Here is a 12,051-nt window from a genome sequence, read left to right as displayed (position 1 = left end):
AAATATTTGTAACATTTTGAGCGCTACATGAATATCTCCCCATGCGTACCACAAATTTCGAGTTACTCATTAATTTGCGAGGGAGTTTGCAGGATATGAAGGTTTTGGGAAATTCTAACATTCTAATGTTAGTTATCTAAATACCTAGCCCAAGATTCTCCAGTTACAGTACCAGTCCCTTGTGCAGCATCTCCTTCTCATACAATCCTCAGAGCTTTTCCCAAATAACTGGTTTCCAGGTCACCAGTACCTGTACTGGCTCCTAGTTGTCTGTTCTTTTGTTGTCTGTGTTGCTCCAGTGCCAGCTCCCCACATCACTAGAAAGCACAGCTGTTGCCTGCCATCCTCTGTCCAGCCTCCAATTTAGCCACTGTTACAGTGTCAAGTCTAGTGTACTGCTCAGTACAATGTCCGTGCTCCCGTTTAGTCTCTTGTTCTGTCCCAAGTCTTGGGTCTCACCTATAGTCTAATTCTAGGTCTGTTTCCTTGTCCCTGACCTCTCCTATGGGCCAGCTTATTGGGTGTGTTCTTTTGTGTGCTTTGGGAACTCCTCAATAAGGGAAGTATATCTGTACCATTTAGCCCAGCCATGCCCCTTTCTTTGGGTCCTCGAGTCACGACACTAGTCACGTGATATCGGTGAAGGCTGTGTTGTGTTGCTCATGATGAGGGCCAGCTGGTTTAACCGCAAAGACATGAAGAGACACTGTTACTCACTACTCCCTTCACAGTTCCCAGTCCCCTTCGAGCTGAATGCTTTTACTCCCTATGGTTTGGAGTCTCAGTTCAAATATCCATGTATTTGGTGAATTTCATTATTTGGGGTGTGTGTGCGTGTGTGTGTGTGTGTGTGTGTGTGTGTGTGTGTGTGTGTGTGCCCTGTGTTTAGAGTTTAGGTTTGGAACAGTTTTGTTTACCACTGGCTGTTATAGCGGCAATATTATACCACATTGATTTTTGTCATAACAAATCTAGATTAAACCTGTAGTGTGTGTGTGTGTGTGTGTGTGTGTGTGTGTGTGGTGTTACCATGTGTCTTGTTTCTGTTCCAACAAGTGAATATGAAGAATAAAAGAGTCCAATCAGGAGCAGCAGAATCACACACACAACAGTGATCGGAGTAGAAGCTGGAAATGCTGGAGGTAGAGAAACATAACAAATAGTGACTCGATAATCAAATTATTAGAAGTATCTGATATTGCTGACAATGTCTGAGTGAAACTACATGTTTTGTTAGAATATCAGGGCAAAGAACAAGAAGTAAGAGATCAGTTCAGAGGCTGTGAGATCTTTGCTTACTTAGCTCATTCAATCTACCTGTAATCTAACACTGCTTTTTAAGTTCTCCCTGAAAACTGTATAAGCTGTATAAGTATAAGCTGACCATAATGGTCCATCAGTATGACCAGCTTGACCAAACTGATCAACCAGCTTTACTTAACTAGTCAGCCATTATGACCAGCTTAACAATCATCTCAGTTAAATTGTTCATGCTGATAGACCTGGTAGTTCATGGAAATGAAAACATGCTGCTCAACAGCTAAACTGGGTAATACACCCCTAGAACCAGTTTTTTTATTTGACCTTGTGGTCAAACAGCATTGCTGGGCTATGCTCAGCTAGTTTTGACCTGTGAGGGACAGATTCACATCCTCTATCAGAACCACAGTGAGAATATGTCTGAAGTCTAATGTTATGGGGTATGTACTCACCAGAAACTGTTAGATTGATCTGTTGGAAATAAACTTTGTATCCACTTCAGACTTCCAGTCAGACTCAGCCGCACACCAGTATTCACCAAAGTCTTCCACAGTCAGATTGTTGATGGTCACAGTAAAGGTCAGCTGTTCATCATCACACACTTTTCTATCCACTTTCCACTCTGTTTAACATATGCTTTAGGGTTACAGCGAGCAGATTTCTCTCTCTTGCAGAGAAACTTGAACTCAGTCCTGTGGGATTGTGGGTATTTGCAGCTGAAGTTCACATCTTCTCCTATTCGACCAATCACACTGATGCTCTTCTCATACAGTGGATCTGTTAGTCATTCAAGTGAAACAAAATATAAACAATTAGATGAAAACTGGGACTGTGAGTGGTCAGTAGACTAGTGCATACAGTGGCATGCAAAATGGAATTCAGTCAAACTTTCTGTAAATAAATGTTTAGAAGATGAACTGATCTCTAAAAGGCTTTTTGATGAAAAGATAAAACATTATTTCAATGCTTCAACGTAAGATTATGGTGTTATTTTTGTTTTGTACAAAGTAAAAAAAAAAAGTATTTTTTTTGGAAGTCCATTTTTAGGTACACATTTTCTCAGTTTGTAATATAACTAAGAACATTACTTCTGATTTGGTTCAAATTCAGCTTAAAGTAGACGCTATTTTGGGATCACATGCAGCCCTAATATAGCCATGAAAATGTCATAAACAAACCCAAATTAGTCTTTCTAAACACAATTGATAAAAAAGACTTATATACTGACATCTTGAAAAAGAAATTATTGCTTTTGATGACACCAGCGAAGGGCCGCAGCATTTAATTTAGACAAATAGGGATGTCGTTTTCTAGAAAGATGTTTTCCACAACTTGAGCTTTTCAAATTTTTACTTCTAGGGCACTTGTAAAAACCATCTAGGTATCATTGGATGCTCAAGATTTGAAAGGAAAAAGTAGTATAGTGTCATCTCCAGTGTTTTGTACTTCATATATGCACTTGATTTTGACACATTGCCCTACTAAAAGCATCACCTTATTTCTCCAGAAAATGCAGGAAGTACATGTGCAGAGTTACACAACAGGCAACACAACTCAAATTACTGAATATTAATAAATATCATGCCCCTATTAGGAATTAATAGAAAAAAACCTTTTTGGGATTGAACTAAAGAACCTATCAGCAATTGTGTGTATGTAAACTTAGATACTGCTCATAAAATTCAGTGGCAATCAAGAGATAAATGTATGAAGTAAGAGCTACAACCAGTTAAAATAAAATTGCCACGATGCCAACTACACATCGACTCCCAACTTCAGAGGTTTATGTTTTGCAACATGTCTTTCTATCTGTATATTAAAAGAAAATCTTGTTGCTTCACTGTAGCTGATGCTAACTATAGCTGATGACATTTGGGCTTACAACTAGGTGCAGTGTTGGGAGATACTCACCTTCCTTTATCTCCAGATAGCACTGCTGTTATCAAACACTGAGAACCTTCCTGTATTACTCCACTTATCTTCTGTCTTGATCAGCTCAGTACAGCCTGACCGTGAAACCCTACAGATGTACTTTGGGTTTGATTGTAGCTTTGGCTGATATTTGCACTTAATGAGGACACTTCCTCCTGAATATCCTGTCACATTCCAATAAGCTTCACCACCTCCTAAATAAAGAGAAATGTCCATTAATCAAAGCCTTGATTTGACACCACCAATGCTGAAGATCAGTGTAGAAGTGTATTTTCTTACCTGAAATCAGGCAGAGGGTGAAGATGAGGAGGAGCTTCATTTTGAGCTTATTCAGACTCTCACATCCACACAAGCTCAACTCCACTACAGACAGTCAGCAGAGCTCCTCCAATTTCTACCCCAACTCTGTCTCTGCCTGACTGTTTGTGCTGCAACTTCAGCTGCGTCTTTACCACAAAGTTATGACACTTCCTTTTTTTTAACATATATAGAACTAAAGACGTCACTCTAAGATAATTAAGATGTGAAATGTGTAAAGTGGAAAAAGTAAGAGTAAGGTGAAGCCTATATATATTTATGGTTCTATATTGTTGCCCAATTTATATTGTTCTCTTACTTCTGTTTTCTTGGTATTATTACTATTTTTCTGCCATATTTTGCTGGCTAACATGATGTTATCTACAATAAATAGAATAATCATTTAAAAGCTGCTTTCTGTGTTTTCTCCTATATTAAAAACATTACAATATGACAAATATTAAAAAATCTATGAAATTGGTAAGCTGGCATATATTTTTTCACTGAACTTTGCCTTAAGTTGGTTAATAATTAGTGCCACACCATTGAACTTGTCGCTTATTCGCTCTGTCTGCAGCATAGGTTTGCTATTGATTGAGCTATTAAATCAATATTTAATTAATTTAAATTAAAGTTGACTAAATTCTCTGCTGTTTACTGAATTACATCCTTTTAGGAGCTGTACTTTTAGACCACCGTCCAAAAAAAGGGCACCTCAAATTGATCCTTTCCAAAGAGGTAAACACTTCTAAAGAGGTACACATTGCGCCCGTCACAAATTCACCGAATCACGCATGACAAATTACATGACTCCTGAACTCTATCCATGTTCACGGTCACCAGAGTTTGCCATTTTTTTCAATCATGACTTTTGTCTTTCCCTTTGAACATTCTGCCAGTGTTTTGGATTTGGGTTTCGGACTTACTGCTTTTACTTTGACTATGTTTTTGCCTTGCCCCTTTTGATTTAGTTTGCCTGTGATGTTTGCTCTGCTTTTTATTCTGGAATTGGGCAAGACTGCACTAGGCCCTGTCCTAACTAGTAGTAGTTTTTGTAGTCATACAGTTTAGTTTATATTCTGGAATTGATCCTGGCCTGTATTGTGACTATGAACTTGGATTATGGACACACTAGTAAAGCCACTGTTGGGCCCTTGAGCAAGGCCCTTTACCCTCTCTGCTCCCCGGGCGCTGGAGTTGTTCACTACCAGATGGGTTAAATGCGGAGGACACTTTTCACTGTACAGTCCACACTGTACAGTGACAAATACGTGACAAATACGTGAAAACGAGCGTACGAGTTGCTCACTACCGGAGCTCCTGAACCTGAGCACGCTAAAACCGCAAAGCCAAGAGATCGCCGCCGAGATTGCCGCAGATCTGCAGTAGCCCCCAAACTGACCCTGAGAATAATACTGCCTAGCTAGTTAGCTTGCTATGCTCAACTAGCTACGGCCAGAAGAATCCTCTAGATACAGACGGACTCACAGACTAGACCGGTGAACACCGAGTACCCAAGGTTAGGTGAGTATCCTGAGTGCATTGGTTGCACTAAGACTAATTCTCTGCCACCGGCAGCTGACACTAGCCCTACTTATGCAGAGCATGAACGACCACCGAGGAATCGAGGAACCCTAGCTTGCTGGGACATGACCGTTGAAGACGCGAGGGCACAGCACCAGTGGAGAGGCGAACCTCCCGGGGGCGACCACACGGCCCGGGGACCAGCCTACGCCCATGAAGACCCCGCCTCTGTGCGGGGCCAATACCCTGATTGGCCGGCACCCAGGAGCGCCCCTCGGGACCATACCCCTCCAGGACCCTGAAGCACTGCTTCCGGCCCCCACGCCTCCGTGAACCCAGCCCTTGGCTGACCGCTTAAATGGGGGTCCCCTTGCTTCTGCAGGCCCTGGCGACATTTCCTCTGGGGTGACCACATCCCGGGACCCAGGCCCCACAGGCTTAGCTGAAAAACATGAATCAAACACATCTGCGGTGAAAACATGAACACGTCTATGACCCTGAAACCAAAAACCAAACGAAGACCACCACTTAACTTCTTGTCTAGACATCTTACGCCAGAATCCATTGCGGCCCTCCCCCCGGGGGGCGATGATGATCCGTGCCCCAAGCAGGCGCAATCCTAGGGGCCGCAGACTCCATGGCCGACGCAGTGTACTGCTGCGGAGGGCGTCTTAGTAGACGCCAGTGCCGATGTGGAGGACGCAGGGACCAACGCGAAGGGCGCGGTCTCCAAAGGGGCCGACGTGGAGGGCGCCGTAGCCATCGAAGGGGCCGACGAGCATCTTCTTCGCAGGGGCCAGGGCAGCAGGCCCCGCTATTGTTGGACCTTGGGCAGCTGGTACAGCTCGCTTTGGGGCAGTTCTGGGTACCACCACCGGACCAGACCTTAAACCTGGGGCAGCTGGCCCTGCTTGCCTGACAGGGGGCGCAGAAGCCACTGCCCAGACATGAACAGAGGCGGACGGGGCCGCTGACGTGGCCCATTAGGGCGCGCTGGGTGCCGACGTGACCCAACTGGCGGGCTCGAGCGCCGCCTTGATGTGATCCGGGGCCGCAGCTAAGGAGCAGGACTCCAGTGCATAGTTGGCCACCGACCTGCTGCCCTGCTCCAGCCACAGCAACAGGTCACCCGGCGTGAGCCCCCCTCGAGAACGCTTGAAGTGCTTCAGGTACCCCGAGAAGGGCTCCACGCTAAGCTGGTGGCTATGGCCCAATCCAGAGCTTCTCCAGCGAGACGGGATACAAGAAAGGCAACCTTCGCCTGGTCAGTGCTGGTTCCTTGACTACATAAATAAATCGAGCACTAAAACAAGAACCCCTTGCAAAGCTCTGGATTGTCTGAATACGTATCCGGAATGTCCATCGGATACGGACTAGTGACTTGGCTGGGAGAAACAATCGGCTTCGTGAGCCTCTGGATGTCACCCACTAGTTGGGCAACTAGCTGCCGTTGGTTCGCCTGTTGCTGCCTCAGGCGACCAACGGCCTCAGAAACACTCTGTAGAGAGTGCTGCTGCTGCCCCAAGACTTGTCCTTGGGCGCGAGCAGCTAGATCTCTGGCATCCATCCCCGCTGTTCGGGGGTATTCGGCCGAGAATTCTGTCATGATCCACTCGGTCTGACAATGACGGGAGAACACTCGCAGGGGATGAACCAAAGCAAGGAGTTTATTGATAAATCATAAACAAAACAGAAACGCAGCAACAATTACAAGGGATAAGAAATAACTTAACAAAACCATGACAAACAATACTGGGCAAAACAAAAGAACACACCTGGGGCTGGCGAGGCTCTAGGGCTGTGCTAGCTGCCGGGGCTGAGCCAATACCACTACTCTAAAACAAACTTCCAAGCCGAGCCTGGGGAAACTATGAACAAAGACATAAAGAGTAGCACTAGTCAGGCGCGTTGAACTTACAAGACTAGAGGGCGTGAGGAGTCAGCCGCCAAACCTAGACGACTGATACGGTCCGACAGTGAGGAGAGCTAACTGCTGAAACGAGCTGGAGAGTCGCTCACTCCCAGAGCTCCTGGACCCAAGCTTTAATTAGCTTTCCCTGCTAAGCTAGCTAGGTTGAAAGAGTCCTCTGTATGAGGATGGACTCTACAGACTAGACCGGTGAACACTGAGTACCTAAGGTTAGCGGAGTATCCTGAGTGCATTGGTTGCACTAAGAGTAATTCTTGGCCACCGGCAGCTGACACTAGCCCTACTTAAATACACCAGCCCACAGGTGTAACACATTAACCAAACAAAGAATAGTCACATGACAAACATAATCAGAAACCAAAATGGCGACGAGGGGTGTCAACCCAAAAGTCCCTTTCAACATAAAAGTCCTTCACTTGACTAAACAACTTGACATGATTCATTAACATAGAGTTCATTTTCGCCTGTAAGCCGCGGCCCGGGACCGCCTTTAGGGCGGGTGCGGCGGCGCGGGCGTGACAGTGTTTTCCAATATTAAAAACAAATATAAAAAAAAATGAAAAGGGGGCATATACTTTTTTTTACTGCACTGTTATTTAAGCTGGTTTCTAATCAGTGCCATTCCAACAAACCTGCAGCTCTTTCATTCTGTCTGCATCAAACAGATAGTCGTCAAAACAAACCCAAAAAAACAAAAAATGGGCACCTCTGAACTGATCATTGTCACCTAGACTGCAATTATGACCTACTCACAATTTGAAAAGAGCTCAGGAACATTTTAGTTTACTACATAGATGTCATTTTTGTACTTTTAAGTATACTACTAGTTTCCATGTAGGTATTATTGTTTTATGTATTTAAAATATACCTTTATCTCCACCTTAAATACACCGGAAGTTAACTATTATAAACGTTACCAGTGAATCATATATGCACATCTTGCTGAAATAAACCCGCACTGACTAGTACGATGCTGGTTTTGCTGGTGAGCAATGTTTGTTGTGTTTTAAAACACATTTCTGTTGGAGGCCAGCATCTTAACAATGTTAAGATTTGTTTGAAAAGGGAAAGTTGAACAGTTGTCTTTTTCATGTTATTGTTCCTCTATTTCATTGCAAGTTAAAGTTGACATTATGTTTTCAACCAATGAGTTCAGCTTAATTATAACCATGGCATCATGACTTCATTTCATATATTCGTAATTACTCTAAAACACAATTGACAGAAAGTACCAAAAAAGCATTCATTTATTTTAGTAATGCATTTCAAAAAGACAAAAAACTGCAAAAAAAATAGATTGTATATTTTTGTTATAAGTGGGCTTGTTGTTCAACTTTTTGGCAGCACATGCAATGACAAAAATATTAAATATCAGCAGAGCTCCTGAAACTTTTAACTCTGTTTCCGCCCATCTTTGCTGCATCTTCAGTGGTGTCTTTACCACAAAGTTATGACACTTCCTTTTTATTCACACATATGGAGCTAAACATGTCTCTGCATGAAAATGAAGATGTGAACAGTGGAACAAGAAAGAGTACAGATACTTCAAATAAACTCGATCGATTAACATCAAACTGTCATCAGAATGAAATCTGTTGCTGTTGTTACTCCAAAAAAAATAATATATGTGTGTGTGTGTGTGTGTGTGTGTGTGTATGTGTGTGTGTGGGTGTGTGTGTGTTTATGTGTTCTTTTTCTTCAGTTGTTGTTGTCATTTTTCTGCCGTATTTTGCTGGATATAAATAAATGGAATGACCATTTGAAAGCTGCACTGTACTATTTTCTTTTATATTAAACAAATACAATTATGAAAAATGAAAACAAATCTATTAAATTGGTAGGGAGGCATATACTGCACTGTACTGTAAGTTGGTTCCTAATCAGTGCCATGCCATCAAACCTGCAGCTCCAATTTGGTAAGAAAATTCTAATTCCAATTCTAAAGAAGGGGATATTGTGCCCTTTGAGGGCTCAGAAGACCTGAAGGGTTCCCCACTGGCCTATGGTAATACTGCTACCCTTCACATGCCAAACTGGGGTTTGATTCCCTGCCTGGGCAAGTACACACCACACTAAACCAATAGGATTCCTTGGGCCAGACTGCTACTGCTATGGTTGTTTATCTGTGTAATATGATTCAAAACACTACTATCAGACTTTATAAGTTTATGAATGCACTTTAAAGTACACTCCCTGTAATAAGTACTAGTTGTACAGTTAAAATTATTTTAAATGATCTTAAATTATCTAAATTATCACTTTATTTTTGCACTTCAAAATATATTACCTGTTGCCATTTAGGTATTATTGTTTATATATTATAAATCATTTTTTGTAAAAGAATATTGTATGTAATGTCAAAACATGAGATCCTAACTTAAATCAAAATTTAAATTAAAAACAAAAACACATATGCACGTTTTTCCCTCTAGCACAGTTGTGTTTTAAATATATTTTTGCTGGTTTCTGTTGGAGATCAGCATCTTGTCTGTTTATTTAAATACAAAGTTAGATAGGCTGATAGAGATTGCAGATTGATAGGCAGATTATTTTTAAAAAGTAAACTCATTAAACAGACCTGTACAAAAATGATGGTAACCCTGAAAATAATGTGACCAAAGGGACACATTATCAAGGTGTGTCCAGAAATTTAAGATCCATGGGACTGTAGCCAACCTCCCTGGACATGGCTGCAGGAGGAAAATTGATGACAAATCAAAGAGACGGATAACACGAATGGTAACAAAAGAGCCCAGAAAAACTTCTAAAGAGATTAAAGGTACCTCATTGAACTTCAAGCTCAAGGAACATCAGATCGCACCATCTGTCATTGTTTGAGCCAAAGTGGACTTCATGGGAGACAACCAAGGAGGACATCATTGTTGAAAACAAATCATAAAAAAGCCAGACAGGAATTTGCCAAACTACATGTTTACAGGCCCCAAAACGTCTGGGAGAATGTCCTATGGACAGATGAGACAAAAATTGAACTTTTTTTGCCAAGGCACATCAGCTCTATGTTCACAAATGAAGCATATCAAAAAAAAGAACACTGTCCCTACTGTGAAACATGGAGGAGGCTCTGTTATGTTCTGGGGCTGCTTTGCTGCATCTGGCAAAGGGTGTTCCCAAACCAGGCTGTGATGTTTCCTGTGGCGATGCTTTTGATAGTTCCGCAGCTGCTGAAGTCCTTTAGGGGTCTGGGGGCTCCAGTGCTGAGGGTGAGGGTGGGACAGGGACAATGATGGATTGTGGAAAGATCCAAGAGAAACAAAAAAAAAATGTGTAAATACAAGAGTGAGTTTTTTGACTAGAATTGTTTTATTTGGCTAAAATTTCACTTTGATGGTCCAAGATGGTTATTATTATTTTATGATCGTCATGACCTAAACACTCCTGATATGTGTAGTCAGTGCGCAACTGTAATTCCTAAGACTACATATTGAAGAACTAAAAACCATTATTAACATTATTATTTAGCATATTATGGGCTGGATAGTATGAACAATGTACCCTGCCCCCCCTGCAGAAAACAGCAGCCTGGCCAGCTCAAGCTGGTGCAGCTGGTTAACCAGCTTAGCTCTTGACCAGCATGTGAGGTTAAAGGGTTTAGCTGATCAAGCAGCATGACCTACTTGACTAAACTTGTTGACCAGAATGGCAATGATGACTATGCTGGTCGATTGAGGAAACTGATGAGACAAGCTTTTATAAACTAGTCTACCAGTATGACCAGCATAATGAGCAACCTGGTCAAGTTGGTCATGTTAAACTCAAATGAAAAAAAAAGGTGCTATGCTGGTCAAGAGCTGAGCTTAGATGATCTGAAACCACTTACCGGCAGAAGCTGGTTTTGATCTGGGCTTTCCACTTGGACTATTTCACTGTGTGTGTGTGATCACATGGACTATTTCACTGTGTGTGTGTGATCACATTCATCTGGTGAATCATTCACACTGGACTAGGGTCAAATTTCCTGTAATAATAGTTTCTGCGCGACACACAGGGATGGGCTCGCTATATGTGTTATGTGCTAACTGAAAGTAGAAATAAAAGACAGACTGAGGTGAATGTAAATATTGCTGAACAATTTCAGACAAATTCAGAGACTTCAAATTTAGCAGAATTCACTAATAGGCGGCCTGTGGTCTGTTTTCCGTCCAAATATTCCTACCCTGAAAAAAACTCTATCTATCTATATATTGAATCTATAATTCAATTTCATGCATCAAGCAGTCTGACAACATACTGATACACTGCACCATTCCAAAGTTTGGTAGTATGGAGCAGGATAGCCATGACCAGGTGGATAGGTAAAGCTTAACTTTTAACTGTAAACCAATTGATATCCAGGTTTTTACCAGTAGAGATGGGAAAGTGATTTTCCACTGTACGTGTGGTATCATAAAGGATAATAATAACACATATCTATCTCAGTAAATCATGTGAGGGTTAGAACAGTGTAAACTGATTGATATTTAGATTACTCATCTAGTCTTTACATGTTCTTTATTACAGTAGTTTATTATAGTGATCAGCCAAAGTAAATAAGTTTCAGCACTTAAATACTGGAGTAAATACTGTCTCTGACACTCAGACTAAAGAAAGTGTTTACTAAACACATTTCTCTCATTGTAGATCAGCTGCTCTCAATGGAAAGCCTGTAGAACCTCCAAACCCCAACTGTGTATCTCTGAAGAGTGAAGTGGCTATCAGCGAGCCTCCTTATTTCAGCAGTGGAGGAGAAGAACCCAGCTGTGTATATTTGAAGAGTGACCAATTAATGGAGTATCCTCCTCATTTCAGCAGTGGAAGAGGAAAACCCAGCTGTGTGTCTTTGAAAAGTGACTGATTAATTGAGTATCCTCCTCATTTCAGCAGTGGAAGAGGAGAACACAGCTGTGTGTCTTTGTTAAAGTGAAGCGGCTATCAGTGAGCCTCCTGATTTCAGGAGTGGAGTACGAGAACCCAGCTGTGTATCTTTGAAGAGTGACCGATCAATGGAGTATCCTCCTCATCTCAACAGTGGAAGAGGAGAACCCAGCTGTGTGTCTATGAAGAGTGACCGATCAATGGAGTATCCTCCTCATTTCAACAGTGGAAGAGGA

At 42.1% G+C, this 12,051-nt stretch overlaps 1 protein-coding gene and 1 long non-coding RNA gene across 2 annotated transcripts in view; one reads left to right on the top strand and one right to left on the bottom strand.

Moving 5' to 3' along the window:
- The window catches only part of LOC140565122 (NLR family CARD domain-containing protein 3-like), a 110,680-nt gene that overhangs the window by 73,776 nt on the left and 24,853 nt on the right, over nt 1-12,051 (top strand). The window lies entirely within an intron of this gene.
- LOC140565038 (uncharacterized) lies at nt 1,109-3,647 on the bottom strand. Its single transcript, XR_011980571.1, has 3 exons — nt 3,172-3,647; nt 1,713-2,037; nt 1,109-1,136 (listed from the first exon to the last, which is right to left on the bottom strand). It is a non-coding gene; the product is annotated as an uncharacterized lncRNA (long non-coding RNA).

The sequence above is a fragment of the Salminus brasiliensis genome, chromosome 11 (assembly GCF_030463535.1).
Source record: "Salminus brasiliensis chromosome 11, fSalBra1.hap2, whole genome shotgun sequence".
In the NCBI taxonomy this organism is placed as follows: Eukaryota; Metazoa; Chordata; class Actinopteri; order Characiformes; family Bryconidae; genus Salminus; species Salminus brasiliensis.
The sequence above is the reverse complement of the archived record's forward strand: the minus strand, read 5'-3'. Positions and strand labels throughout refer to the sequence as shown.